The sequence below is a fragment of the Colossoma macropomum genome, unplaced genomic scaffold (genome assembly GCF_904425465.1).
Source record: "Colossoma macropomum unplaced genomic scaffold, Colossoma_macropomum, whole genome shotgun sequence".
NCBI classification, from domain to species: Eukaryota; Metazoa; Chordata; class Actinopteri; order Characiformes; family Serrasalmidae; genus Colossoma; species Colossoma macropomum.
Window position 1 is genome coordinate 1,788,771 of NW_023494788.1, and position 15,822 is coordinate 1,804,592.

At 41.6% G+C, this 15,822-nt stretch overlaps 1 protein-coding gene across 2 annotated transcripts in view; it reads left to right on the forward strand.

The window, feature by feature from the left end:
- The first annotated feature begins 8,491 nt into the window (after nucleotides 1-8,491).
- Nucleotides 8,492-15,822, forward strand: part of LOC118806569 (protein inscuteable homolog) — a 75,581-nt gene continuing 68,250 nt past the window's right edge. Inside the window, exon 1 of one of the 2 annotated variants that reach the window (XM_036568010.1) lies at nucleotides 8,492-8,958. The gene's annotated coding sequence lies outside the window, so the exon portion shown is untranslated. The remainder of the gene's footprint in view (nucleotides 8,959-15,822) is intronic. The other variant, XM_036568009.1, reaches the window with a different exon arrangement.

The window sequence follows — 15,822 nt, forward strand, 5'->3', positions numbered from 1 at the left end:
AACTTACATTCAATTAATAACAAAAAATCATTTTTTACTATATATTTGAGATTTTTTATCATCCAGAGATCCCAGTGGTCCGTCCCATATGGGCATGTATATTAATATATGTGAGATACAGTATATATACAAATATACTGTATATATATAATATAAAAACAGTATATATACAAATAAACTGTTTTATTCCAACATGTAGTTAAAACACTAAAGTACATTAAACAAAAATACATTTATTAACCATTTTCATACATTTTCAAATGTATTTAATAAATACGCCCTGAGGTGGAACCCTCAAGGGTCCATCTCAGTACCTTTAGTCAGGGAACATAACTGAACCATAATCCACTGAAATGATATGTTCTAAGCTGTACTAACTCCACACACCCCGTCTCGTCTCCAGGCTTTTATTTTACTGTTCTGTTTAAAACATTCGGTTATGAAAAGGTACAAATACGAACTTTTCACCTGGAAACACTTATTTAAGGTTCACAATCAGACCTTAAAACAACTGTTGGAGCTTTGAGGGAACATTTACACTGTTTGTACCTTGATGATGAAAAATGTGAGAACCTTCATTTCTAACAGTATATATATATATATATATATGGTTAATTCATGTTTACTGATCATTAATGATCACTATCATTACTGATATTTCTTCTTTCTCAAAGGAGTCATTTCTGTTTCAGAGCGCACAATAGGGGTTGGGATTATATTTATGATACGATATTTAATGATGGTTCTTCAAGGGGTTCTTTAGTAAAGACAATGGATCTATACAGAACCATGAACACTCAAAAGAACGATTTGCATGCTTAAATGGTTCTTTGCAGGGTGAAATGGCACTATATAGCACCAAAAAGTGCATTTTCAGTGCTACATAGAATCATTTTCAGAAAGGTTCTACATCAGACCATATACAACACATTCTCCATTAACCAGGAGAACCATTTCACCATGCAAAGAACGCTTTAAGCATGCAAATGGCTCTTGGAGTGTTCACGGTTCTATATAGGACCTCTGTCTGTACTAAAGAACCCTTGAATAACCATCTTTTTAAGAGTGCATGCTAGAGTGGATTGTTTAATTTAAGTCCACACTGAAGTTATAAGGTGCTATAAGCTTTGTGTGAGGCACAGCCAATCAGAACAGAGCTAATTTACATAAACCAGTCTTAATGATGCAGGAATACAACAGCCTGTTTAACTGTAAAGGACTGAAAGTGTTCATGAAGAAATGAATTATGGCTGTTTTGGGTACATAAACACACAACTGTTAGAAGAGGGCCTTGGGGCAGGTGGGGGGTGGGAGTGAGGGGGGGTATGTAGGATATGGGCCCTTTAAGTGCTGCTGATCAGACTGCGCTGAGGACTCTGAGGTGTTACACTAACATTACTCAACAGAGGGCGCTGTTTTTCTCAACAGCACGCCAGGAACATTTTTAGTACTGTCTTTACTGTCTATGGCTGCACTGCACAAATGATATTTTGGCAAGTAAAATCATCTTAATTCTAGTCAATATATCTAAAATCTCTCATTATGAGACTGCTTTAGAAATGTACAAATATATTTAGGAATAATTTGGCTTGTTTCTAGAATTACGGACAATTATTTCACCATAAGTTCATTAGAATCACTTAAAACAAGTAAAGATTTCCAGAAACAGTTTGGAATATTCTTACAGATGTTGTCCATATACGAACATGAGCAGTTCTCGAACTCAGATCCTCACTGTTCTAGATCCTGAGAGGCCTGGTCCCAGTATAAAGCACACTCTGCTGAGGTCCTGAGTGCATTAAGACGAGCAGAGTAATCTGAACCCGTACAGATGCTGAAGTATTGCTGTTTTAAAGCAGTAATGACACAAACATAATTAAAGGAGTCTAGAAAACCAACAGTGCAGTGGAACCGAGGTTTGTCCGGCTCTATTCCTCTATTTTTGGATCCTTTTCGTGTTAAATGAAACGCTAAAGCTCCAGAGTGAGAGATGAGATCAACAGTAAAGCAGTACAGGAGCTGAACCAACACAACAGAATAAAATTAAACCCCCAGAATAGAGAGAATTACAAACTACTGTAAACAAGTGACTGAGAACAGAGTGGATTACTTTTCACCTGAAGAACCCGTATTCTACAATGTTCTCACATTGAGCTTTTCCCCCTTAGAACGTCCACTTATAACGTTCGTGAGGTTTAAATACCAAAAACAGTTAGAATTCATTTTTAGCCTCTTGTTATCCTGTAAAATTAAACAGGCTGTTCCTGTTTTCTGTTCTCTGCCTTTAAGATTGATATATGTAAATGAGCTTTGTTCTGATTGGCTGTCCTGTATTGGGTCTCATTCAAAAAGTAGTTTAGGCTAAATGGGTGGGCTAGACTGCTGAATGGGTGGAGCTAAACTGATATAGGCTGAATGGGCGGGGCTAAATTGCTGTAGACTGAATGGTGGAGCTAAACTGCTGTAGACTGAATGGTGGAGCTAAACTGCTGTAGACTGAATGGTGGGGCTAAACTGCTGTAGCTGAATGGTGGGGCTAAACTGCTGTAGACTGAATGGTGGAGCTAAACTGCTGTAGACTGAATGGTGGAGCTAAACTGCTGTAGACTGAATGGTGGAGCTAAACTGCTGTAGACTGAATGGTGGGGCTAAACTGCTGTAGCTGAATGGTGGAGCTAAACTGCTGTAGACTGAATGGTGGGGCTAAACTGCTGTAGCTGAATGGTGGAGCTAAACTGCTGTAGACTGAATGGTGGGGCTAAACTGCTGTAGCTGAATGGTGGAGCTAAACTGCTGTAGACTGAATGGTGGAGCTAAACTGCTGTAGCTGAATGGTGGAGCTAAACTGCTGTAGCTGAATGGTGGGGCTAAACTGCTGTAGACTGAATGGTGGAGCTAAACTGCTGTAGCTGAATGGTGGAGCTAAACTGCTGTAGCTGAATGGTGGGGCTAAACTGCTGTAGACTGAATGGTGGAGCTAAACTGCTGTAGACTGAATGGTGGGGCTAAACTGCTGTAGCTGAATGGTGGAGCTAAACTGCTGTAGCTGAATGGTGGAGCTAAACTGCTGTAGACTGAATGGTGGGGCTAAACTGCTGTAGACTGAATGGTGGGGCTAAACTGCTGTAGACTGAATGGTGGAGCTAAACTGCTGTAGCTGAATGGTGGAGCTAAACTGCTGTAGACTGAATGGTGGAGCTAAACTGCTGTAGCTGAATGGTGGGGCTAAACTGCTGTAGCTGAATGGTGGAGCTAAACTGCTGTAGACTGAATGGTGGAGCTAAACTGCTGTAGACTGAATGGTGGGGCTAAACTGCTGTAGCTGAATGGTGGAGCTAAACTGCTGTAGACTGAATGGTGGAGCTAAATTGCTGTAGCTGAATGGTGGGGCTAAACTGCTGTAGGCTGAATGGGTGGAGCTAAACTGCTGTAGGCTGAATGGGCGGGGCTAAACTGCTGTAGGCCGTGTAGACAGACATATGCAAATGTGTTGTTTTTTGTGACATCACAAAAACACTCAATTCTGTTTTGGCAGCTCAGAATCCATTTTCCACATACAGACTGTTTGACCTGGAAACTCAAAGTGAATAAAATTCCGTTTTCCACTATATGAGCACTTTAATTACATGTACCTGAATAAATAAAGCATTTCACTACAAGCCTCTGATGAGCTTAAACACCTGGTGAGCTTTTCCCAATCTTTCATCTGAAAAACTGATGTTCCTCTTGAATTTAATCAGTTTTTGTGCTGTATGTTCTGCTCGGCTCTGAATGCTGAGGCTCAGTGATATGAATGCCATTATTCCACAGGCACGCAGTTTTCATGCAGTTTTCATCTGCCGCTGTGTTTTTATGGTTTTTCCGCTGTCTCCATGCGATCTGTCTGGATGAAATCAGCTCCTGACCGAATCGGACTGGAATTCATATGGAAAGTTTGCTCGGAAGATGGAAAAGCGCTCTGTATAATTGTCGGGGACCGGCAGGCTGTTTTTTCAGGTTTGGTTTCTCTCTCTCTCAGCTATGTGCTCGCTTTGCAGTTGAAGAGAGCAGCTTTAATAGTGAACAGCTGTTAGTCATTTGGTAATTTCAGCTGAGCAGAGAGAGACCCCCTCACCCCCCACCCCCCCATTAACCACAGCAGCGCTGGAGCGCTTTCTTATACTCACAGATTCAGGCAGAGGCTGACCGCTCATGGTGGAGACGATGGAAATGTTATTTAGATTCCTGCAGATTTCTCCTCTCTCCGAATTCCTGGTGGAGAGATCATGCTCGGATGATGTGCTGTCAGATGAACTGTCACTGCTACCAAATAGACATTGAGTCTGAAAGGGGAATTCCACCAAATATTTCACAATTTCTGCATAATTAGACGGTTAATACATCAACAAGTTCATTCACAGTGGTTTGGTGTGAAACGCTCTGTTCTAGAAAAACGTACCGAGTCAGAACTGTTAACAGTGGCGGTGATAGGAACCAGACGTCCACAGGGATGGGGGAGTGGGGGTGCTGAGAGTTGGTTAGGTGCAACTTCTAAAAATAATAACAATAAAAAATTCTGGATTTGAATGCAGTAAAGACACATCTTCTTGTTTTAGAGCCTGTTTTCTTTGTATATTTTAAAAACCTATTAATGTTAATATAAACACTATTTATATTAACAATGCATTTTCAATACAGTGAGCTGAATCGACTCTCTCGCCCCCTGCTGGCAGCCTTGGTTGAGGGAGAGTGTATGCAGAGCTGTAGGACATTTCTGAGTCCAAAAGCTGCATAATATCGTTTTTAAGCTTAAAAAAACAAATGATGTCCATCGCTTTGGTTCATTTTTATGCCCCGTTATACCTCCTGCTGGTGTGTGTTCGAGTGTGTGACTGTGAGCGTGACGCAATCGGTTACTGAGCCACACATCAACAATTTGACTGGACGTCCCTCAACGCACTTGTATAAAGTTCACCCTGAAGGAGAGAGCAGAGAAACCAGTGTGTGTTTCAGCGGTTTGATGTGTGAGTTATGTGAGTATATTTCCGTCTCTCATGATGTTATGGTACATCGTGATACTCTCTGTTTGATGAAAATTATCAAACAAAAATCAAATGGAAAAAAGGCAAATCATTTAGTATGATGTCACTGTTCATGTTATGCATATACTTCTTAAAATTTCAGCTCTCCCATCTTAAAACACATCCACACCTGGACGTCCACCTCTAAAAGCTCCCTCACAGAACGTTATAACATGAAATGGTTATGAATTCACTGCCTGATGTCAGACGCATTGAGTACAGGGTTGCCAGATCTCAACCTTGAGTGCGTTCAATCTCAGAACATTGTGTACCATTTTGCTACAGTTTTCAGGTTGAACAACAAGTTTCGTCAACTCGGTGTGAAATGGTATCCAGCGGGCTTTGAGGTATGATTTCTCTCATTTGATGGGCGTGTCAGAGGTGTTACCCAATCAGCAGAGACGTGTATATAAACCCCCGGCCTTCTCAGCTGCTACAGTTGCAACGCTTGCGTATCACAACAGAGTGTTCAATGCCCCCACGTTTCCGTTTAAATAAACATTTGCTTTGTTTGTTGGGGCTGAACGCAGCACTGGTCTATGGAAGCCCACAGGAAGTGACTTGGCAAAAAAAAAGCCCAAAACAGGCAACCTTAACCCACCACAAAGTAACACATTTATAAACATATATTTACACACACACACACACACACACACACACACACACACTCATTCTGAACCCTAAACACGTTTAAGCACTAAAGCCGTTATTGGTCAAGTTCACGTTTTACAGCAGAAACAGTCAAACGCCGGCGCTGTTCTCCAGCAGAACCCGATAAATCCGTTCAGCCAATCAGCATGCAGTATAGAGACTCAGCCTGAGGATTTTCAGAGTTCTGATCTTATAGATGAGTAATATTGATCATTAATGGCTGTTTATCCTGTCCATTAAATGGCTTTAACTCTGAAACATGAAATGACCATTGGAGTTACCTGCTTTTGCCCAAAAAACATTTTTGCAAACAAACTCTATAATGGCAGAAAATCAGATTGTGTCAGTAACTGGTTCAGTGTGTTTACACTTAATAATCTGATAACCGCAGAAAATCAGATTGTGTCAGTAACTGGTTCAGTGTGTTTACGCTTAATAATCTGATAACTGCAGAAAATCAGATTGTGTCAGTAACTGGTTCAGTGTGTTTACACTTAATAATCTGATAACTGCAGAAAATCAGATTGTGTCAGTAACTGGTTCAGTGTGTTTACACTTAATGATCTGATAACCGCAGAAAATCAGATTGTGTCAGTAACTGGTTCAGTATGTTTACGCTTAATAATCTGATAACTGCAGAAAATCAGATTGTGTCAGTAACTGGTTCAGTGTGTTTACGCTTAATAATCTGATAACTGCAGAAAATCAGATTGTGTCAGTAACTGGTTCAGTGTGTTCACATTTAATAATCTGATAACTGCAGAAAATCAGATTGTGTCAGTAACTGGTTTGTTGTGTTTACACTTAATAATCTGATAACTGCAGAAAATCAGATTGTGTCAGTAACTGGTTCGTTGTGTTTACACTTAATAATCTGATAACTGCAGATAATCAGATTGTGTCAGTAACTGGTTCAGTGTGTTTACGCTTAATAATCTGATAACTGCAGAAAATCAGATTGTGTAGCGTTAAACTCAAACTTCATGAGCAGCTTATTTTAAACATCGAGTCACTTTATCTGAAAATATGAACATCATCATCTAGAAGATGAAGAACATTTAAATCCTTCATTCCGTCGAGTGTGTATTCGGTTTCAGCGCCGCTCCAAAAGGGCTGTGTTGGCCTTGCGGGTTCTGCGTTCTGTTTCTGGGACGGCGCCCTGTTTTCACACATGCTCAGACTGAGAGAAATGAAAGAAATCAGAGTGAGAGTTTAAAAACCCCATTACTGAAACCCCATTACTGAGCTCAAATCCAGCCTCTTAATCAGACTTACTAATCAGATTTATAGACCTTAATCTGATCGAAGAAATCAGACTGAAAAACCCCATTACTGAGCTCAAATCCAGCCTCTTCATCAGACTTACTAATCGGATTTATAGACCTTCATCTGATCGAAGAAATCAGACTGAAAAACCCCATTACTGATCTTAAATCCAGCCTCTTAATCAGACTTACTAATCAGATTTATAGACCTTAATCTGATCGAAGAAATCAGACTGAAAAACCCCATTACTGAGCTCAAATCCAGTGTGAAGAACATTTGTCATGTTTAGAGAACCTCCACGCAGTGTAAAGGTTTTAGGAAGAACCCCTGGTTTGTTAGTTATGTTAATCTCAAGGAACCCCCAGTGAAATGCACTCTTAAAAATAAAAGTGCCAAAGGGGTTCTTTACATGATGCAATAGAAGAACTGCTTCTGTTTTCATGGATGTTTCTTTTTATGAGTGTGAAGAACCTTTTTAGAGCTTAAAGAACTTAAAGCTCATCATGAAAATGTTTCTAGTGAAATTGGTATTACATTATGGGAAGGTTCTTTACCCATTTTTAAAGTTTCTTCATACTCAAATATCTTATCCAAACATGGTTCTTTAGAGAACCAGAAGAGATTGTGTATGGAATCACTCTTAGAACCCTTTGTAGAACCCTTTGCGGAGTGCACTCTTAAAGGTGCCAAAAAGAGTTCTTTTACATGGTGTTATGAGCTTAGTGGATGGTTCTTCAGAGAACCAGTTTTGTGAGTGTAAAGAACATTTGTAAAGTTGAAAGAACCACCACACCAATGTAAGGAAGTTCCCCTAAACTGGCATTATTGGTTCTTTAAGGAACCAAAATGGTTCTTCCATTACATCACTCAAAGAACCTTTTGTGGAATGCAGGGTTCTTTACATGACGCTATAGAGGAACCACTTTTGCTTCAGTGGATGGTTCTTTACAGAGCCTCTTTGCAAGTGTGAAGAACCTTTACTAATGTTTAAAGAGCCTCCACATAGGGTGCTATTCGTGGAACAACCCAAAAGTATATATTTATGTTCTGTGAAGGTTCCTTAATTTTTTAAAGGTTCTTCACCCTTAAATCTCTCATTCAAACATGGCTCTGTAGGGAACTAAAAGAGGTTCTTCTATGGCTTCGCTCAAAGAACCCTAAGTGGCCCCTTCTTTACAGCATGTATTTAACTGTCAGTGTTTATTGTACGTGTTGACGTTTCTGTTATTGTGGCCTCAGTTTGTCTGCTGCTGGATTTTCTGGGCGTTTCTCTGCGTTTCCAGGGAATCGGCGCTCCGGCGCTCAAGCGAAACGAGACACCTTTTGGAAATTTGATGGTAAAAGTCCAGAAATAACTATTTTTTTCTCCCAGACAACATCCTCTGACTCCCCAGCTCCCCTCTCTCCCGCGTTCAGGAGAAAGTAAACACGCTGTGGCCGAGTAAGAAATATGATTTCATTCTGCTGCTGCGGCAGCTCTGCCGTCTGGCTCTCTCCAGTGCTTTCTCCGGCTCCGTCTGCCTCTCCGACTCCCATTCCGCACATCTGGATTCCAGCCCCCCATTTATTTATGCAGCTCGAGTTGTTTTTGTGGGACTTTAAAAGTCCACCACCTTTAAGCATCAGCAGTTTGGCCGGATCTGATGAAGTCTACAATTACACTCCACCATAACTGGTCACTCTGCAATTACATGCTTGACCACAAAGCCTGAAAAAAAGAAAGAAAGAAGTTTCAGCCTCGTCTCTCATACTGCAGACAGAAATAGAATAGTTTTCATGTCTGTCTGGCCTGGAGCCCAGCTGGAGCTGCCTGCCCGGCGCAGAGATGTGGGCTTCACTCTAAAGCAAATCTTAAGGTCATTTTAGTCTGCAGCAGCGGCGTGTGTGCCTCACAGACTCTCGGGCTCTGAGCAGCGCTGATCTTTAAAGACGGAGAGGATGAAGACCTGGGGGAGTTCGTAACTCTTCTCTCAGTGGTGCGGTAAGTCTCACCTTTTCACACATTCTGCTTTAACTGGGCCGATTTAAAGGAATACTTCAGCGTTTCACCACCTGACGTCTATCTGCTGCATCTGTAGCGAACAGTCGATTACTACAAACAATACCTTTGACACGTTTCCCTGAACTTAAAAAGACGAGAAAAACAGTTGACTCGACCCAGAAGTATAGCAGAAGTCAATGGGCAGTTGCTTGAAGCGAAACTCCACTGATTTTCCAAAAATCCTGCATAATTGAGTGAGTGAGATGTAAACAGAGTGATTCAGAGTGGTTTGGTGTGAAATGGTTCAGATGTCTTTACAGTGATGGTGATAGGAACCAGGGGTTGCCATGACTACAACACAAATATAGACATTTTATTTACTATCCAAAACAAATGTGCGAAATATAGTGGGTCCTTGGGAGGCTCAGGCCCCCTAACTAACCTCTTGGACCCTCTGAATGTCTCAAAATTAAAATTCTTGGGGTCCCTGAAAATAAACTAATCATGACGTTCTGCTGTCTGTTTGGGAAAAACAGACGCTCAAATCCAGATTCAGTGGAGCTGATTGTTTATCTGCTTCCCCCACAATCAGCTTCTGTCTTTGGTGTTCTTAACTAACTAGAGCTGCAGCACTGCTCTGCCTCAGGGTGGCGCTGTAGCAGACTGGTTCACCCAGTCGGTCCTTCATAGCCTAGAAACTGTAACTCTGCCTGGATTCCTCTGAAACACTTTACAATGAGCTGCAGCAGATCTGTAAATCTGAAAACTCACCCAGTTTCCCAAGAGTTTGGAGTGAAGAGTGACTGTTCCTCATTTCTCACACTGAAGACAGAAGAGGAGACGAGGAAGATCTCAGTTACTGTGAGGAAGAGCGCAGAACTGCACTAGAACAGAGACTTTACAGAAGAGGAGACGAGGAAGATCTCAGTTAATGTGAGGAAGAGCGCAGAACCGCACTAGAACAGAGACTCTACAGAAGAGGAGACGAGGAAGATCTCAGTTAATGTGAGGAAGAGCGCAGAACCGCACTAGAACAGAGACTTTACAGAAGAACAGCTGATCAAACAAACATTTACTGACATTGAAGCATCAGCGCCGCTATGGAGAGAGAGTTAGCAGACAGACAACATGGGACCCCCGAATACCAGGGAGGATTTAACATGCTGTCCAAAACCACCAGTGAACCTACACGAGTCTTCTGAGTTTATATGGAATGTTGATGATGGAAAATAGTGGAAAATCTGGAATAATAAGTTTTCTTTGGGGACTATTTATCCTCACAATACCCTGCATGTATCCCTCCACCATGAATGGAGTTTTAGTTCTCTAAACTATCATTAAACAGTGTCTCAGTCATCAGGCAGTGAATTCATAACCATTTCATGTAGGAACTTTCTGTGAGGGAGCTTTTAGAGGTGGACGTCTGGTTCCTGTCACCACCACTGTGAACAACTCTGACCAACCACTTAATTACGGAGAAAATTGCTTTAAGAACCTACCCATTGGCTTCTATTGTAAGTGCATTTCGAGTCAACCATATGCTGCATCAGATAGAAATTAGGCTGAAAAATACAGAATATTCGGTCAAAGTGCTTCATAAACAAACAACATGTATGTCTTTAGGTAAAAAGGTCAATTTTATCATTACAGGGACGAAAGAAGTGCATCTCACAAACTTCACTGCACCACACATCAAAAGTCATTGTGCATCAATTAATCATCACTAATTTGTGGCTTATGTAGATGCTGAAGCTTTTGTAGTCTTTAAAACCCTGCACCCTGACACTGATGAAGCTAATCTGATTTTCTATGATTTCTTAGCATTATATACCTCAAGGAACTTTTCAAAGATGAAGTAAAAATCAAACAGAGCTCAGCCTGCAGTTTAAAGCAGTTTGGGTGTGTTCCTATAAAGTCTAGACTACCACAGCAGCCCAGCTCTAATGACAGAGCACAGCAGAGCGAGAGATTCACCACTAATGACCGTCCTGCACTGGCACACTCAGGCTTATCGGCCTGCGCTGCCTTCACTAACCACGCTCACGCAGGCAGAGAGCTGCCGGGATACAGTTACCATCACAGACCCTCTTTGTTTTCTGCAGTTGGGCCTCAAGTCAGAACCTCTGATGCATTGTTTCAGTCTTCATTTTGCTGAAAGTGAAGGCCTTTATGCGCAGTTCGCTCTCAGTGGCTCAACTTCACATTATTTACACTTTTATTCAGCACTATGTGAAGCCAGGAATGAACATAAACAGTCTAAAGTCAAGGTGGGCGACATGGCAAAATGGAATATTGTGATACTTTCAGGAAGTTTTTATGATAACAATGTGTCACAATATTTTTGTTGCTGACATCTGATAAGTTAGATCAGATGAGGTAGTGTCACATTTTAAAAAAACTCTCAAAAAATATGAATCCAATTACTATTCAGCATTTCACACTCATGGTTCTAAAGAGAACCCTTTAAGAACCATCTCTTTTAAGAGTGTAGGATAACTTAAAATCACTTTGTGTGTCTTAGCTAGCTAACTAGGTATTGTAGTTGGAGAAGTAGCTAACCCTGACTTTTATGTTGAGAGAGCAGTTCACATTAGCTAATGTGGTTAGAGAGGCCACTAACCCCAACTTTTATTTTGAAGGAGCAGGTTACGCCAGCTAATGGAGTTAGACAGGCAGCTATCCCTAACTTTTATTTTGAAAGAGCAGTTCATTCTAGCTGATGTGGTTAGGGAGGTAGCTAACCCTCACTTTTATTTTGAAAGAACAGTTTATGCTAGCTAGTGTGGTTAGGATATAGATATACATACATAGATGCTGCGTTGCCTGCTGTTCTCTATCTGAGGCGATACGTCCACCATGTTGGAGAGGTCAAGATCCGCTTGTGAACACCTTAAATGGTGCAGCTTCAGGCACCAGAAAGTAACTGTTGCACCATTTAAGATGGAACAGGAAACCCGAAAAAGAAGCTGCGAATAGGAAGCCAATTTCAGCTTCGTCCTTCTTGTGTTTTGGGGGTTTATTTTATTTTTATGTGTATTAAGATTAGAAGTGATTCACTCATTGATGGATTTGCTGATGTGTCTGATTGTGTTTCTCATGCTAAACTCGGTTTTTAACGTCAGGTGCAGACTGAATACTGTCCTGCTGGTCCGGACGGCTAATTATCACGATCAGTTATCACAGTAATAAAAGCTACCGAGAGCAGATCCGTGCAGCCTGGATTAATCTGTGTCTGAGGATTATAACTAAACAGATTTGGTGAAAATCGGTTGAGTAATAAGGAAGTTGTGGCTGATTTAATCCTGAGACTCTTCGTCTCTCAGTACAAGTGAATCTGTTCACAAGCAGATCTTGACCTCTCCAACATGGCGGACGCGCAGACGTATCACCTCAGATAGAGAACAGCAGACAACGCGGCATCCAGGGATGTATATCTATGGGTTATGGAGGTAGCTAACCCCACTTTTATTTTAAAGAGCGGTTTACGCTAGCTAATGTGGTTCAGGAGGTAAATAACTCTGAACCTTTTCATTTCAAAGGAGCGATTTACACCCACCCAAACAGACTTCGGCTGCTTCATTCAGCTGGAAACTCCAAAGAGTTTCTGGTGCACCAGTGCAGAAAACTGCAGGACGCTTCTGAAACGTTTTATCTGCTGCTTCACTACACTTTTTAAATCTGAAATTAGGAGACAAATGACTCTTATCTGCCCTCTCAATTCTCTGTGCTGCCCTTGGAGACTCCACATTAAGCGAGATTGTGTTTCTGCTTCTGCTAATTGTTCATAGAAGCCCTCATTCCCTCATTCCTTCATATATTCACTCACTTCTCTTGTAGTCTGTCTATATTCAGTTTTCTTTTTGTTATATTTTTTACCCGAGGTCAACTTATAACATTAATGATGTTTTATGTACCAAAAAAGTCATAAATTAAATTTAACATGACCATTTTCAGCCTTTCTTTATCCCTTCGAATTACACAGGGTGTTTTTGCTACTGCGCCTTTAAGACCAAATGAGCTCTGTTCTGATTGGCTGACACATGTTGAGCTTCATTCAAAAAGCACTCAGAGCTGAAACACTCCTTATAACTTCAGTATGAATGGGCGGGGCTAAGCTGTGATATGTATGTAAATGAGTTGACTCTTGTGACATAAATTCAAAACAGGCTGTTTTTTTGCAGCTTAGTTTATTATTTTAGTATATATGGACTGTATGGACTGGGGGTGAATGGTATCTTAAAGGGCAACTCCACCAGTTTTTAAAATATTCTACATAATTAAATGTTCAAGATGTAAACATTCAACTCTCATAAACAGTCATTCAGGGTGGTTCAGAGTGGTTTGGTGTGAAATACTCTGTTCTAGATAAACTTACCGAGTCAGAACTGTTCACAGTGGTGGTGATAGGAACCAGACGTCCACCTCTAAAAGCTCCCTCACAGAAAGTTCCTACATGAAATGGTTATGAATTCACTGCCTGATGACTGAGACACTGTTTTAGGATAGTTTTGTGATCAGGTTTGACTTAAAATACATTTTAATTCATTAAATTTAATCCATTCACAGTGGAGGGATACATGCAGGGCGCTGTGAGGCAAAATAGTCCCCAAAGAAAACTTATTATTTCAGATTTCATCAACATTCCATATAAACTCAGAAGACTCGTGTAGGTTCACTGGTGGTTCTGGAGAGTAAATAAAATGTCTATCTGTGTTGTAGTCATGGCGACCCCTGGTTCCTATCACCACCACTGTAAAGACATCTGAGTCTAGGTTTCTCTACAATGAAAATAATTTAAAATAATATTAGAACTCCCCTTTAAAACTTGAAAAAAAATGCACTACATGAAATTCTTTTATTTGAAAAGTGAAGGAAATTTCATTTTCTCTGATATGGCCCTTTAACTGAAAAAGCTGTTTCACTATTTCATTTAATGCTGCATTAGAGAAACCTGCAGTCTGCTTTATCTTTGAATTTGACTGTGGACTCGCCCGTGTCCAGATGTTTAGCTGAAGGTGTATCTCAGTTCTCCAGCAGTGCCCATCCTGAATGCTTTATAGCTGCTGTTCCCGGCCTCATTTCAGAGAGTGCGGATATAAATTAGTGTGTGTGTCTCGGCGTGGCGTGTGTGTGTGGGAGGGGGGCTGAAATCATGTGGCTTCTGATGTCACAGGGTGGTGAAAGGTCATTACTGCTGTTTGTGGTGAGCAGTAATTACTGTATGAGCTGCTGCTTTAGTGCCTTTGGGAACACTTAAACAGAGCGCGTGCAGAAGTGTCTGTAAGATGTTTCAGAGAGTGCTGTCTCTTCTTCTGCTGGTGTGTATATAACCCTGCCCTCAGAGCTGCAGTGTGTGTGTGTGTGTGTGTGTGTGTGTGTGTGTACCAAGCTTGTGAGCTTTACAGCTTTACGTTATGATTACGACACTCGCAGTGCGCAGCTATGGCGTGTTTAAAGGAGAAGTGTACATGTGTTCCCAGGACTCTGTGTTCAGCTCTGTGTGATACATCATTCCTCAATATGAGACATTAACCTGTAAAAGGGTTCCCAGGGTGCTGGCTAACATCATGGGATCATCAGAGGTCATACACGGAACGACGAGGAGCGGATTTATCAACAGGAACGCCCTTTTCCCTCAGCCAGGCTGGCCTGAGTGAGCTAATTACATAAACATAATAAACTACATAAAGAGTGTGAAAAATTCCTTTGTCTGGATTGAGTTTGGAGTTCCCAGAGGACACTGGGAACATAGGACCCTTAGAATATAGGATGCTGGGAGCACAGGGTCCTGGGAATCTAATACCCTGGCTATATAGGGCCCTGTGAATACAGGACCCTGGGATTATGGGACCCTTGGAACAGAGGGCCATCAGAATATGGGGCTCTGGGACCCTGAGAGTATAGGGCCTCGGGAATACGGGACCTTTGGAACACGGGGCACTGGGAATATAGGTCCCTCAGAATATAGGGCCCCGGGAATATAGGACCCTTGGAACATAGAATCATGGGACAATAGCAGACTAGGAACATAGGGCCCTTGGAATATAGGCTCCTGAGAATATAAGGTCCTTGGAATATAGGACCCTGGGAACATAGAATCCTGGGAAAATGGGACTCTGGGAATATAGGGCCCTTGAAATATTAGACTCCCCAGGGAACAGAGGAACATGGGAACATGGGGCTCTAGTAACATGGGACACTGGGAACATTGAACCCTGAGAATTTAGGGCCCTGGGAATATAGATCCCTGAGAATATACTGCCCTGGGAATATGAGATGCTTGGAACGTAGGGCCCTGGGAACAAAGGACCCTGTAAACATACCCTGGGAACATGGGACACCAGGAACATAGGACCCTGAGAATAAAGACCACAGGGAATATAGAACCCTGGGAATATACTGCCCTAAGAATATTAGACTCTAAGAACGCTCAGGGAACATAGAATTCTGGGAACATAGGGCTCTAGGAACATGGGACACTGGGAACGTAAGACACTGGGACTCAAGTACCCTGGGAACATAAAATCCCGGGAACAAAGGGTCCTGATAATAAAGAACTCTGAGACATAGAACCCTGATCTACGGTTCGCATGTGCTGATGACGTGGCACCAAGTGGTGAGCCAAACGCCAGTGTGCGGCCAGTCTTGCAGTGAGTGAAGTCCAAAATGCCCTGACACCTGGACATTTCACGCATTATCAGGATTACATCCAGATAGAGATTATCCACATATAAATGCAGATTAAAAACACCAAAACACATTAAAAACAGATTTAAACCTCCTCAGGAAGTGATGCATTTTAGTCAGATGTTATACAAGCATCTCTGCAGGACAGGACTGGTTAAGAGCCTTACTGCAGTACCT